This window comes from Eschrichtius robustus, chromosome 13 (assembly GCF_028021215.1).
Source record: "Eschrichtius robustus isolate mEscRob2 chromosome 13, mEscRob2.pri, whole genome shotgun sequence".
Taxonomy (NCBI): Eukaryota; Metazoa; Chordata; class Mammalia; order Artiodactyla; family Eschrichtiidae; genus Eschrichtius; species Eschrichtius robustus.
The window spans coordinates 20,426,891-20,442,184 of record NC_090836.1 but is presented as its reverse complement, the minus strand read 5'-3'; the positions used below and the strand labels follow the sequence as shown (position 1 = coordinate 20,442,184).

The 15,294-nt window shown below is 36.6% G+C and overlaps 1 protein-coding gene across 3 annotated transcripts in view; it reads left to right on the top strand.

Annotated features, from left to right (window-relative positions):
* Positions 1-15,294, top strand: part of SOX5 (SRY-box transcription factor 5) — a 997,819-nt gene that overhangs the window by 348,146 nt on the left and 634,379 nt on the right. For all 3 annotated transcript variants that reach the window (XM_068560002.1, XM_068560001.1, XM_068560003.1), the window contains exon 5: positions 6,614-6,674. The gene's annotated coding sequence lies outside the window, so the exon portion shown is untranslated. The remainder of the gene's footprint in view (positions 1-6,613; positions 6,675-15,294) is intronic.

The window sequence follows — 15,294 nt, the reverse complement described above, 5'->3', positions numbered from 1 at the left end:
GGTATTTTATTCCTTTTGTTGCAGTGGTAACTGGGAGTGTTTCTTTAGTGTCTCTTTCTGATCTTTTGTTGTTAGTGTATAGGAATGCCAGAGACTTCTGTGCATTAATTTTGTATCCTGCTACTTTACCAAAGTCATTGATTAGCTCTAGTAGTTTTCTGGTAGCATCTTTAGGATTCTCTACGTATAGTATCATGTCATCTGCAAACAGTGACAGCTTTACTTCTTCTTTTCTGATTTGGATTCCTTTTATTTCTTTTTCTTCTCTGATTGCTGTGGTTAAAACTTCCAAAACTATGTTGAATAATAGTGGTGAGAGTGCACAACCTTGTCTTGTTCCTGATCTTAGAGGAAATGGTTTCAGTGTTTCACCATTGAGAATGATGTTGACTGTGGGTTTGATATATATGGCCTTTATTATGTTGAGGTAAGTTCCCTCTATGCCTTCTTTCTGGAGTGTTTTTATCATAAATGGGTGTTGAATTTTGTCGAAAGCTTTTTCTGCATCTATTGAGATGATCATATGGTTTTTCTCCTTCTATTTGTTAATATGGTTTATCACACTGATTGATGTGAATATACGAAGGATCCTTGCATTCCTGGGATAAACCCCACTTGGTCATGGTGTATGATCCTTTTAATGTGCTGTTGGATTCTGTTTGCTAGTATTTTCTTGAGGTTTTTTGCATTTATGTTCATCAGTGATATTGGCCTGTAGTTTTCTTTCTCTGTGGCATCCTTGTCTGGTTTTGGTATCAGAGTGATGGTGGCCTCATAGAATGAGTTTGGGAGTGTTCCTCCCTCTGCTATATTTTGGAAGAGTTTGAGAAGGACAGGTGTTAGCTCTTCTCTAAATGTTTGATAGAATTCACCTGTGAAGCCGTCCGGTCCTGGGCTTTTGTTTGTTGGAAGGTTTTTAATCACAGTCTCAATTTCAGTGCTTGTGATTGGTCTGTTTATAGTTTCTATGTCTTCCTGGTTCAGTCTCGGAAGGTTGTGCTTTTCTAAGAATTTGTCCATTTCTTCCATATTGTCCATTTTATTGGCATAGAGTTGCTGGTAGTAATCGCTCATCATCCTTTGTTTTTCTGCAGTGTCAGTTGTTACTTCTCCATTTTCATTTCTAATTCTATTGATTTGAGTCTTCTCCCTTTTTTTCTTGTTGAGCCTGGCTAATGGTTTATCAATTTTGTTTATCTTCTCAAAGAACCAGCTTTTAGTTTTATTGATCTTTGCTAGTGTTTCTTTCATTTCTTTTTCATTTATTTCTGATCTGATCTTTATGATTTCTTTCCTTCTGCTAACTTTGGGGTTTTTTTGTTCTTCTTTCTCTAATTGCTTTAGGTGTAAGGTTAGGTTGTTTATTTGAGATGTTTCTTGTTTTTTTGAGGTAGGATTGTATTGCTATAAACTTCCCTCTAGAACTGCTTTTGCTGCATCCCATAGGTTTTGGGTTGTCGTGTGTTTTCATTGTCATTTGTCTCTAGGTATGTTTTCATTTCCTCTTTGATTTCTTCAGTGATCTCTTGGTTATTTAGTAGTGTATCGTTTAGCCTCCATGTGTTTGTATTTTTTACAGAGTTTTTCCTGTAAGTGATATCTAGTCTCATAGCACTGTGGTTGGAAAAGATACTTGATATGATTTCAATTTTCTTAAATTTACCAAGGCTTGATTTGTGACCCAAGTTATGATCTATCCTGGAGAATGTTCCATGAGCACTTGAGAGGAAAGTGTATGCTGTTGTTTTGGATGGACTGTCCTATAAATATCGATTAAGTCCATCTGGTCTTATGTGTCATTTAAAGCTTGTGTTTCCTTATTTATTTTCATTTTGGATGATCTGTCCATTGGTGAAAGTGGAGTGTTAAAGTCACCTACTATGATTGTGTTACTGTCGATTTCCCCTTTTATGGCTCTTAGCATTTGCCTTATGTATTGAGGTGCTCCTATGTTGGGTGCATAAATATTTACAATTGTTATATCTTCTTCTTGGATTGATCCCTTGATCCTTATGTAGTGTCCTTCTTTATCTCTTGTAATAGTCTTTATTTTAAAGTCTATTTTGTCTAATATGAGAATTGCTACTCCAGCTTTCTTTTGATTTCCAGTTGCATGGAACATCTTTTTCCATCCCCTCAGTTTCAGTTTGTATATGTCCCTAGGTCTGAAGTGGGTCTCTTGTCGACAGCATATGTACGGGTCTTGTTTCTGTAGCCATTCAGCCAGTCTATGAGTCATTGTCTTTTGGTTGGAGCATTTAATCCATTTACATTTAAGGTAGTTATCAATATGTATGTTCCTATTACCATCTTCTTAATTGTTTTGGGTTTGTTATTTTAGGTCTTTTCCTTCTCTTGTGTTTCCTGCCTAGAGAAGTTCCTTCAGCATTTGTTGTAAAGCTGGTTTGATGGTGCTGTATTCTCTTAGCTTTTGCTTGTCTGTAAAGGTTTTAATTTCTCCGTTGAATCTGAATGAGATCCTTGCTGGGTAGAGTAATCTTGGTTGTAGTTTCTTCCCTTTCACCACTTTAAATATGTCCTGTCACTCCCTTCTGGCTTGCAGAATTTCTGCTGAAAGATCAGCTGTTAACCTTATGGGGTTTCCCTTGTATATTATTTGTTGTTTTTCCCTTACTGCTTTTAATATTTTTTCTTTGTATTTAATTTTTGATAGCTTGATTAATATGTGTCTTGCCGTGTTTCTCCTTCTCTTTATCCTGTATGGGGCTCTCTGCACTTCCTGAACTTGATTGACTTATTTCCTTTCCCATATTAGGGACGTTTTCAACTATAATCTCTTCAAATATTTTCTCAGTCCCTTTTTCTCTTCTTCTTCTGGGACCCCTATAATTTGACTGTTGATGCGTTTAATGTTGTCCCAGATGTCTCTGAGACTGTCGTCAATTCTTTTCATTCTTTTTTCTTTATTCTGCTCTGTGGTAATTATTTCCACTATTTTATCTTCCAGATCACTTTTCCGTTCTTCTGCCTCAGTTATACTTCTATTGATTCTTTGTAGAGAATTTTTTATTTCATTTATTGCATTGTTCATCATTGTTTGTTTGCTCTTTAGTTCTTCTAGGTCCTTGTTAAACGTTTCTTGTATTTTCTCCATTCTATTTGCAAGATTTTGGGTCATCTTTACTATCATTGCTCTGAGTTCTTTTTTAGGTAGACTTCCTATTTCCTCTTCATTTGTTTGGTCTGGTGGGTTTTTTCCTTGCTCCTTCATCTGCTGTGTGTTTCTCTGTCTTCTCATTTTGCTTAACTTACTGTGTTTAGGGTCTCCTTTTTGCAGACTGCAGGTTCGTAGTTCCTGTTGTTTTTGGTGTCTGCCCCAAGAGGCTAAGGTTGCTTCAGTGGGTTGTGTAGGCTTCCTGGTGGAGGGGACTAGTGCCTTCCTGGTGGATGAGGCTGGATCTTGTCTTTCTGGTGGGCAGGCCCACGTCCGGTGATGTGTTTTGTTGTGTCTGTGACGTTATTATGATTTTACGCAGCCTCTTTGCTAATGGATGTAGTTGTGTTCCTGTCTTGCTAGTTGTTTGGCATAGGGTGTCCAGCGCTGTACCTTACTGGTCGTTGAGTGCAGCTGGGTCTTAGCATTGAGATGGAGATCTCTGGGCGAGCTTTCACCATTTGATATTACATGGAGCTGGGAGGTCTCTGGTGGACCAATGTCCTGAACTTGGCTCTCCACCTCAGAGGCACAGGACTGACACCCGGCCGGAGCACCAAGACCCTGTCAGCCACACGGCTCGGATAAAAAGGGAGAAAAAAAGAAAGAAAGAGTAAAATAAAATAAAGTTATTAAAATAATAAATAAAAAAATTATTAAAAATAAAAAAATTTAAAAAGTGATTAAAAAAAAAAAGAAAGAAGAGAGTAACCAAACTAAAAAACACATCCACCAATGATAACAAGCGCTAAAAACTATACTGAAACAAACAAAGAAACAAACAAACCAAACAAACGGACAGACAAAACCCAAGTACAAATGGTAAAAGCAAATCTATACAGACAATATCACACAAAGGAGCATACACATAAACACTCACAAAAAGAGAAAGAGGAAAAAAAATATATATCTATATATAAGAAAAGAAAAAGGAGGAAGAGAGCAACCAAATCAATAAACAAATCTACCAATGATAATAAACTCTAAATACTAAACTAAGATAAGCATAAAACCAGAAACAAATTAGATGCAGAAAGGAAACCCCAAGTCTACAGTTGCTCCCAAAGTCCACCGCCTCAATTTTGGGATGGTTCATTGTGTATTCAGGTATTCCACAGATGCAGGGTACATCAAGTTGATTGTGCACATTTAATCCACTGCTGCTGAGGCTGCTGGGAGAAATTCCCCTTTCTCTTCTTTGTTGGCACAGCTCCTGGAGCTCAGCTTTGTATTTGGCCCCGCCTCTGCCTGTGGGTCGCCTGAGCGCGTCTGTTCCCACCCAGACAGGATGGGGTTGAAGGAGCACCTGATTAGGGGGTCTGGCTCACTCAGGCTGGGGGGAAGGAGGGGTATGGAAGGCAGGCCAGGTGTTGTCTCCCTCCAGTACAGTCTTGAATAGAAGTGACATGAGTGGACACCCTTGTCTTATTTCTGATCATAGTGAGAAACCAGTCAGTCTTTTACTACTACGTATGATAGTTGTGAGGTTTTTGTAGATGGTCTTTATTAGGCTGAGGAAGTTCCCTTCTATTGCTAGTTTGTTGAATGTTTATATCATGAAAGGGTGTTGGATTTTGTCAAATGCTTTTCAGCATCTACCATATGATCGTATGGTTTTGTCTTTTATTTTATTAGTATGATATGTTACATTATTTGATACTTAGATGTTAAACCAACTTTGCATTCCTAGGATAAATCCCACTTAGTCTTGGTGTGTAATTTCTTTTACTATTTTATATAGCCTTTAAAAGAATTTAGCTACCCCAGAAACCACCCCAAATTATTGTTTCTTTCAAAAATGAGAAGTCTTATATAAACTAATAATCAAAAGTTATACAGGTAACCTGGTCCTAGATCATCTCTAAATCTCTGGCTCTAGTATGTTAGATCAATATCCTAGAAGTAGAATTCTGTTACCCTCAGAGTATCATTTTGAAGTCTTATTTAAAATACTAACCACAGGGCTTCCCTGGTGGCACAGTGGTTAAGAATCTGCCTGCCAATGCAGGGGACACAGGTTTGATCCCTGGTCTGGGAAGACCTCACATGCTGTGGAGCAACTAAACCCGTGTGCCACAACTACGGAGCCCGCATGCCACAACTACTGAAGCCTGCGTGCCTATTACCCATGCTTCGCAACAAGAGAAGCCACCACAATGAGAAGCCCGCACACCACAACGAAGAGTAGCCCCCACTCTCCGTGACTAGAGAAAGCCCGCATGCAGCCACGAAGACCCAGTGCATCCAAAAATTAATTAATTAATTAACAATACATAAATAAAATAAAATACTAACCACATAATGTGACTGATGGTACACGTAACTGTACCCTCCTAGGGCATAAACGTGTAATTTATATTTATACAATTTTAATAATCATGTTTCAAGATCATAAAAGTCATTAACAAATGTTTAAACATTTTAAAACCATTTTGAAAGCATAATCATTCTGAGGCTAACGTTTACAAAGCTGAGAATAGATAATGAACCTCCCCTTATAAAAAAGAATTCTATATCGATAAATAAATAATAAAATAATGATAATATAGTTACATGTATTGAAATTTTTTTTAATTTTTGGATTTATATCAAGGCTATGAAACCATTTTACAGATCAAGAAAATAAACCTTCAAAGAGGTTAGATAAATTTCTAAAGACATAAAGCTCTTCTGTCATAGGACCAATGCTTAAATCCTGGTCTTTGGGGTCTGGCTTAGATAAAGTGACTAAGTATCAATATGGTGTTTCTGGTTTTGTTTTGCTATTTTTGTTTTTATTGTTTTAACGTAGAAATTATCCAGTGAGTTTGTAAACCCTTTATTCTTATACACCCTAGTACCCTAGTACAATGTAGCACCGCGCTTTGGTAAGTGCTAGTCTGTATTTAATAAATTTCAGTGCACATTAGCCTGTTATCCTTAAAGTATTGTAGTTATAAGTAAGGTTGCATTATAAGTATATTTTAAGTTAACCATCATGGACCGTAAGAATGGTTAAAATTGTTTCTCTCAATAAAACTGGGCCCAGGGTGATCATAGGCTACATACATACACATGTGCTTACATGACTGAATTAATAATATAAAATTTTTATAAGTGATTTAATTGAAACAGCTTCAAGATAATTGGTTCACATTTTTTTTACATTTCAACTATCATTATATCTTGCCTGTCATTTATGAAAGTGTGTTTTTTGAGTGTTCATTTATTATTCATTCATCAGCTATTAACTGGCATAGTCCTATGAGTCTGATGTTGTATGGCTATGATTCTGGTCTAGAAAAAATTTTAGAATGAAATTACTTAATATTTCTTCCAAAGTTATGTAGTAGAAATCTTAACTCTTTATAATGTTTAATTTTTTTTTTCACCTAAATATTTTGGAATTACTTTGATTTTTCCCTAAATACTTGTCTTTCTTTGTTATTTTTTTCTTAGAATTGCAAGAAATAGATAATATCAAGGACATCAGGAGTGGGAGAGATTGCAGACTCAGCAGGTCAGAACACTGTATTATTATCATTTGCTGATCATTCTTTTGTCATTAATTTTGGAGTTCTTGATCTCTTGCCACTTGTTTATTTCTTATCCATGCTTACTTGGTGTGGTCTTCAGTTTTGCAAGTTAAAGACTAAAGCCTTTAGATAATAAGTTCAGCATTTAGGCATTCTCTTTTTAGGATTTGAAGATGAAAAAATAATTTGAAGAGATTTTCAGGAATAGAAGAAGATTTCTTACCTAACGTGGTACACAGTTACCCTGATTTCTATTATCCTTTTTAGGGTGTAAACTGTTTCGAAATGAAGACTTTTTGATGACTTTTCCAGAATCAAAACTTTAAAATATATACAATGTTATTAATTATGTAATTGTAGTGGGAGAACACTTGGGTCATGAAAGTCAAGTCTCCTTTCTTTTCTGCCCTGTTCTCTGGGCACAGGGACACCTCTAAAAGCTCTTGATGCTCTTAGAGTCAATCTGTTTACCAACGCTAATTTTAACTACTGAATGTTGACTACCATATGTAAATTGAAGGTTAATTAGTCAAAGGGTCTACTGTGAGCATTTGTCAGCCATTGTGGAAAGTTTAGTGTAAGTCACACCCCTCAGTAAGCTGGATGCAGTCATGCTGGCCTTTGTAGTCCCCATTTCCCTGAGTGTTACCATGAGTGACTGATGGCTCGTGTTCATCTCCTGCTTCAAGGAAGACTACCAGTTGTCTTAAATAATGATTACAACTCTTGCTACTATTGCTTAGTTATTTACAGAAGCTTGGGAGTCCTCTCCCTTTCTGTTACCCCTCTAGTGTTACCACTTCCACAACTCTCCTGGAGTTTGACTTAGCTCCTCCACATCCAGGCCTTCTGGAGAGCAACTACCAGTGGGCTTTTCGGGTTCCATCACACAGAGAGATAAATAGCTTTGTTCTTCAGTCTGATCACCTCTCTTCAAGTGAAATGGCTTATTCAGAAAGGATCTAAGCTTAAAGTTCTTCTGCCAGGATGCTTCAGGGATTTAGTTATTTTCTGGAATTACGGACTAAACAGATTATTATTGTATGAATCTTGAGAGAACACCACTCTCCAGCTTAAAGGAAAGATAATTTCAAGTATATCTTGATGCATTGCATATACTCGGGTCTCTGCTCTTGGCTAAATTAAGAAAGAGTCCTGCAGAAAGCTGTGTTTAGAATGATATGCCCAAGTAATTGGGTTTGTAAGTATGTCTGCACTGATTCTTGCAGAGTTGAGAACCACTTTTTGGTGATACTTGCATAAAGAGTTTTCTGGTAGTAAACATCTCCCAATTTTCAGTTTATAAATATCATTGAACTAAACATTAAAAAGAAATAAATTGAAGCCAAAAGTAGTGGATTTTCTTGGCATCCAGCTGTATGTATATATTGACGTTAAATTGAATACAGTCGTTTGAGTTTTGCATGTTTGGAAGTAAGATCAAGAAGGAAGAGACCTCATAGATTCCTTATAGTCTTGACGCATAGAAAGAACTTCAGTCTAATCCATCTATTTTACAAACCTACATTGCTTCCCACTGTCACATGAAATATTAGTAACAGAGATTAATCTATGTTTCTTGATATGATGCAGACCCACTGAATTATGTGCCTCACAGGTTATGGAACACAAACAACTGCACACAACATTGTACATGCACATAAAAAATACCATCATCATTTGTCATCTTCACCAATTTATATTTAATAAAGAATACCATTGATACTCATACTTCACTTTGAATTGTATTGATATTTGAAGAACTCAAGAACGTTAAGATTTTTTTTACTGTTGTTTCTCTGGAGAAGTTCCCTATTCAGCTGGATGAAATGATAAGATGATCATTCATTCATACATACAACAGAAGTTCCTACTCTTCTGGAGTTTTCATTCTAGTGGAGGAAAACATAACATGAGGATTTTAATATATATGTTAATGGGGTTGCATACTAAGGAGGAAATAAAGCAGAGTAAATTGAGAATGGTGGGAGACTGTATCCAATACCATGTCTAGGGTAGGCCTTTCTGATAAGGAGAGAACGGAGCACAGACTTGAATGTAGTGAGAGGGAATGATTTAGATATATGGGTGAAGGGAGTTACATTCAGTGGGAAGAACAAGTATAATGAGCATGCTTGGTATGTTGAAGGAGCGTCAAGAAGGGCACTGTGGCCAGAGAGAGTAAGGAGTGGACAAGTAAGAGATGAGAAAGGGTAGGATGTTGTGATGACCACTTTATAAGGCCTGGTAGACCATGGCAGGACCTTGACTATTACTCTGAGTGAGATGGGAATCATTCAGGGGGTTTCAGCCAATAAAGGGGCATGATGTGGCTCTCAAGGTTTAAGGATCGCTTGGACTTACAGCTTGGGTAAAACATTAAAAATTTCTTTCTTTATACACAGAATATAAATTATGAATGAAAATAGACTTTAACAATGATTAGGGCAACATTATCTGATTAAGATTTTGACTGATGATTTTGTTCAGGGAGCTCATGTTAAATAGTAGAGCTATCATTTTTCATTTTCATGTCTTTAATTTGCAGAATTCTTTTGATTTTGAATTGTGTTCTTCGGTTCTGTATAACTTATTTTTTCATAATAGGCACATTAATGACAAAGGTATGTAATATTTAGAAATTTGTGTATCCAGTTAGTTGCTTTGCATAGCTGAATTTCCCATTTGTTTGTCATTTTTAATTTCAACCAAAACTACATAGCCTTGTGTAACTCCATAAACAAGTCATGAATTTTTATCTCCTAGTTGTAAGGGAGAATATTTGAAAATTATGTTGTGGTTTATTGTACTGATCACATGATTGATAAGACTATTTATGAGAAGGAAACACGGAGCAGTTAAAAAAAAAAAACAAACAGCTTCATAGGACTTATAGGGCATGAATTCTGGAACCAGCTCTGAAACTTACCAGGAGGACGACTTGGGGTCTTTAACCTGTGTTTGTCTGCTAAATAACGAACCCTGCTTCTCCCATAAGGAGAATTGCATTGCTACTGTTATCTCTGCAGTTCCTTTACATTTGTTAAACCAATGTGTGCAATGTGTAAATAAAAATTGGTTGAATTAGGAATCACTTACGTTAGAAGTGACCATTTTTAATATAAATGAAAAAATAGGGATATACTATATAAAAAACAGAGGAAAATGTTCATATTTATTTTCAGAAAAATTAGGTTATGGAAGGTATTATTGATATTTGGAAGGAAGGGTTGTTTCTAAAATTATTATTACTGTCATGTCAAAGAATCAAAGTGATTACTGAAAAAGGAAGTGAGGAGGTGGGAGTGCCTTCTCCTAGCAGTCTTATGGCAGCAGTTTCCAATTGCCCAATAACTGTTTACTAGAAATGTGTCAGACTTTTGAATCAATGCATTAAAAACTATCTTAAAACTATAAGTAGGTATATAAGCTTAGATTTTCATTATTTGACTTTTAGAATATTCATGTAATAAATATATATTTTGTTTTCATAAACAAATATATAAATCTGTTTGCTTATGAATACTTAGTATAATTTTCTTAAAAATTCTTGTTTATTCTAAATTCTTTCCCTTTTAGTCATAAGAATAGGAATCAGGTTTATGTTTAAAGGGAGAAATAAGGAAATTACTCTTTGACACTGTTTTTTGAGGGAGAGGGTATGCAGCCTCAACTTCACATATGCACCTAAAATTGTTGAATCTGCTGTGATTCCAGTGCCTTTTTTGCTGGGAGGTTCTCCTTCTCCTGGAAGGGCCAGTCCCTCCCCCATGCTTAAACCTACTTCCTCTGGCAATTCCAAAAACGTTGATTCTTCAATTGAGTATCTTCAACTTCTTCTTTATTGGAAACTTTAATGGTTGAACATGTCAAGTTTCCCCTCTTAAATAATAAACAAACACTTCCCTTTGATCTTACTTCTCCCTCCAGCTACCACTCCCTTCATATACGTATTTCCCCAAAGGTTTAACTTACTGTCTCCATTTTCTTTCTTCCTTCTTGCTCGTCAGTCCTCTTCTACTCCTATCCTGCCAACCATTGCTAAGGTCATCAGTTATCTCCATCACACTAAATCCATATGGTAATTGTCAGTCATTATCTTATTTGGCCCTTGAGTTCGTTCAACTGCTTGAATGACTTTCCACTTTCCACTCCAGTTAAAAAATTTTTTTTTTCTCTTTGCATTTTGCTGAATGAATCTGTCTTGTTCTCCACTGTATCCCTAAAATACTTTTCAAAGTGCTTTGCTTATAGCTTGTGCTAAATGAATTTAGTTTGAAGATCCAAAACCCAATATTATAGTGTGAGATATAATGTCAAAAAGCCTACAAAAGAGCTACAACCTGACGTTCTATGAGGGTTCATAGAAAAGAGAAAGAAAGTTTCATAGACAAAACAGTATTTGAGCTGGATCTTAAAGGATGATTTTCCTAGCAGAGATGTTAGATACTGGTAGGGCTTAACTAGTATATATTTAAGATCCTGGTGTCTTAAGTGTCTTTTTCGGCTTGGGTAAGTTTGGATTCAGCACAGAGTATACAAAAGGGAGATAATGACTGTAAAGATATGGTGGACTCTTTACAACATAAAGAAACTTTACAGTTCAAATCTGTAAAGAGGACTTTGAATCTCATGCTAGTGATTAGACTTAACAGGACTTGGGGAGCCATTAAAAATTTTTGTTTGTTTTTTAAGGGAACATGGGTGGTGATTAGGTCTATGCCTTGGATTAATTAGTTAATATGCTGGCAGTATGAGGTTGATTGAAAGGGGAGAAGCTAAAAGGGGAAGGTAGGAGGCCATTGTAGTCATTTAAGCAAGAGATCCAGAAAGTCAGGACCAAGATGGTAAAACCTGGGGACAGAGAGGGGCAGAAATCCGAAGATGGAATCGCTAGGGTAGACTTTCTGGAGCAATAAGGGATGAATTTTAACCTTAAGTAATTGAAATAAAAGCCATGCAATTCACAGATACGGGAAATAGGAAAAATTAATTGTTTGTGTTTATTTACATATTTTTAATTAGTGGGAGGTATGTGAATTGTTTTGAGAGTCTGTACATTTGAAATACCAGTGTTGATATATCGAAGAAGCATTCCATGCAGAGATTCTGGAACTAGGCAGGGGATTTGAGAATGAAGCTATGTGAGATTAAATTTGATAGCAAAATTTGCCTTCTTGGTGGAAGAGCAATCCAGGCTTAGGAAACACCCTGAAAGACCAACAGTCTGAATGCCATGTGGAATTTTGGAGAAGACCAAATGGAATAGTCAAAGTAGAAGAAACTCTGAAGCTTGAATTGTAGTTTTGCTGCTTGACAAGCTATGTGGTCCTGAAGTAGGCTTTGGTTTATTTATTCATTTATTTATTTTTAATCTCTGCACAAGTCCTGCCTGAGTGGTCTGCAAATCGTAAACACTAAGTGCAGACTCAGTTGGCTCCCTAGAATATAATCATTTCTGGGTTATGGAATTTTTTGAAATATTGAAAATTGTTTAGATGTTCCTTCATTCATTGGTTCATTCATTCATTCATTCATATATTCTTACTAAGTCTTAACCTGTGGCAGGCAATCTTTTAATTATATTGCCTGATTTTTCTGCATCCATTCTTGACTAGAATTTTCACCGGTTCAGTTTAGCATATTATTCTCAGTTAGTTATAGGAAAAATACTGATTGATTTAGATCTTGTCCATCTATGGAATCATGCCATCCAAATCTCAGGCTATGTCTCCTCTTCCTCAGGTTGGTTGGAGAAAGTGATGGAGAGTGTTACTTTTACATTTATAATAATAGGAAATACATTCATTATGCTGATTCCCTTTAGATGATTACAGTAAAATACTTAACTCATAAATGATTTAAATCATCCTCCTTAACAGTAGTTAAACACGCTGGTGTTATAGAGATCTGACAAACATAACTATTATCATACGACTACTGAGAAGTTTTTGGACAGAAGTGCCAGTTAGAAGAGGGGAGCCCTATCCCTGAATGCTGAATGAGTGCTTGCCTGGGGTGTCCCCAGGAACAGGAGCTGACACAGGTGTTCAGCACAGTTGCTTACTGCTTCCCATCAAGAAGGATGGGGGGTTCTTAGCGCTGCTGGTTTGTGGCACTCAGCATATTTGGCAAGCAGTCAGCCCTGGCTGTGGATTTCCCTGGGGAAAATAAAAGCCACAGGGAAGTCATCAGTGTGACCTTCTGCTGGGTAGTTGGCACATGGCTGCACCACGGGAAGGCTTTCAGTTGTCATTTTCTGAACGGGTAGATATCAGGTGCTGATGGAGGCTCTCCATTCAAGGTGGGAAGTGGAAAATGAGAAAAAATATTGAGCAGAAGCTTACCAAATAATTCCCAGTCATGAAGCTTAACACAGCTGATCTGCTGATAAAAGGGATATTCTTGTGGGGAGGGGGGAGGGAGTTTCTTTGGTTCTGTAAGCACAATTATAAGCTTTCCTATTTAAGTCTGACCCATCATATTGAAATGCTGTCACTAGTATCATTAGCAAGTAAAGTGTTGATAACATAGTCAAATGCACAGCAGAGTTCTGGCTCTTAAGTGTCTGGACTAACTCCCAATATTAGGAATAGGAGTCAAACTGCCATCACTTTTCCTGTGCTAACAGACGCCCTGCCATTAGCAGTCTGAAGGCAATTTTAATAAAATACATAGCCCTGCTGAGTTGGTCTCAGAAGATAAATAAGCAATGTAGAAAAGAAGCTTTTGTTTAAAAGTAATTATTTAAACTATGCATTACAGGTATTTTTCTTTTACCAGTAAGGCAAATGCTATCAGAATTTCAATAATGATTTGGTGGCACTTATCTAAATAATGTGATATTGTCATTTCAAAGACTTAAAGCATCGCCTTATTTTCACTTATATACAAAATGGGAGCACATTGGATCCAGGTATCAAGTGCATGTGTTTTACAGTTTATATTACATTTTTTTGTGTGAACAGTGTTGTATTCTTGGACAGATTTATGGAAATGTAACAAGCTGGTGATAGAGTTCTGGGAACTGCAGACTTGACTTCCAAACACAGATTAGAACAGGAGGGCAAAGAACATCTTTTTATTTTTCCTTTGCTGTCAGAAAGGGAATCACATTTCAGTTTTTTAAAAACTCTTTTAATAAGATGCTTATACATAAACCACAGTCACAAGGGTGTAATAAATGTGTGCATGTATCAGAGGAGCCAAAGCTTTGTTTGCCAAAAGGTAAAAAGCTCAGAAAGCTTTTTAAGAGTCTATTTGGAAACCACTGAAATTACCGCCTTTCCTTCCCTTCTTAATAGTGACATACTGGCCTGAGATCCATAATATAGAATTAGCTCTGGCCTTAGAGTAGGCAGAGTTAGAACTTGTCTACATAAGTGTGACGTGTGGGACATCAGGAAGGCTCCTATTTCTAAGTGCCATCCAGGGGGAAGCAAAGCAGCATGTGCTTTGGAATGAGGCAGACCTCAGTTCAAATCCTACTCAAGTCCCAACTCTTTTTTTTTCATGATGTATTATCGTAGGCAAGTTATGCGCCTTCTCTAAGTCTTTGTCTCCTCATCTATAAATTGGGAATAATAACAAAACCAACCTTGTATGATTGTTCTGTGGATGTAATGAGACAATACATGTAAAACATTTAGGATGGTGTCTGGCACAGAGTGAGCACCCGGAGAACTTTTGTTTTTATATTAATGAACTTCTAACACACTTTTATCAGTAAGGTTATATGTTAAATATTGTGCTAGAAACTGAGGTAAATATGTGGATCAATATATGGTCTCCGCTTCAAAATTAAAATCTTTAATGCAAGACAGACATTTTAGCAGATAACTCAGATGCTGTGTGCCACTTGTTGTATTGGTATAGGTCTAGTGGACATAAAGGAGGCAGGGCTAGAGAGTTCCCTGATGGCCTAGTGGTTAGGATTCTGGGCTTTCACTGCCGTGGCCCGGGATCAATCCCTGATAGGGGAACTGAGATCCCATAAGCCGCATGGCACAGCAAAAAAAAAAAAAATGGGGGCAGGGCTTAATCTTGGCCATGGAATAAATTACTGTAAAATCTTGGTTTATTAAGTTTTCAAAGGAAAGATGCTATGTATTTTCACCCGGAGCCATTGTGATCAAAGTCAACTATTTTCTTCCAAGACTGATTTTTTCCCAGTTCCTTGTTCTTTCTATTCTTCTTCTTTTACATTTGTGTAAACTTTTTCTTTGACTGTTAGCACCGTGGTTAGATGATATCTGTACTCAGAGACAAGAGGTAAACATAAATCAACACTCAAATGCTGCTCAGCTTCTCTGCTAAAATGATTTGGGGGAAGAGTTGAAAACAGAGGTTTTATTCTCATACACTGCCGAATGGAATGAAAATTAGTACAAGCCTTTGGACAGGAATTAGGCAATATCTAACAAATCTACATATACACACCATTTGATCCAGCAATCCCATTTTTAGGAATTTATCCTGAAGATACATCTTTGACAATATGAGGATCACATGCCCAAGTTTAATCATTGTGGCATTGTTATAATCGTAAAATATTAAAAACTACCTAAATGCTCATGCATAGGAGAATAGTTGAATACATTAGTA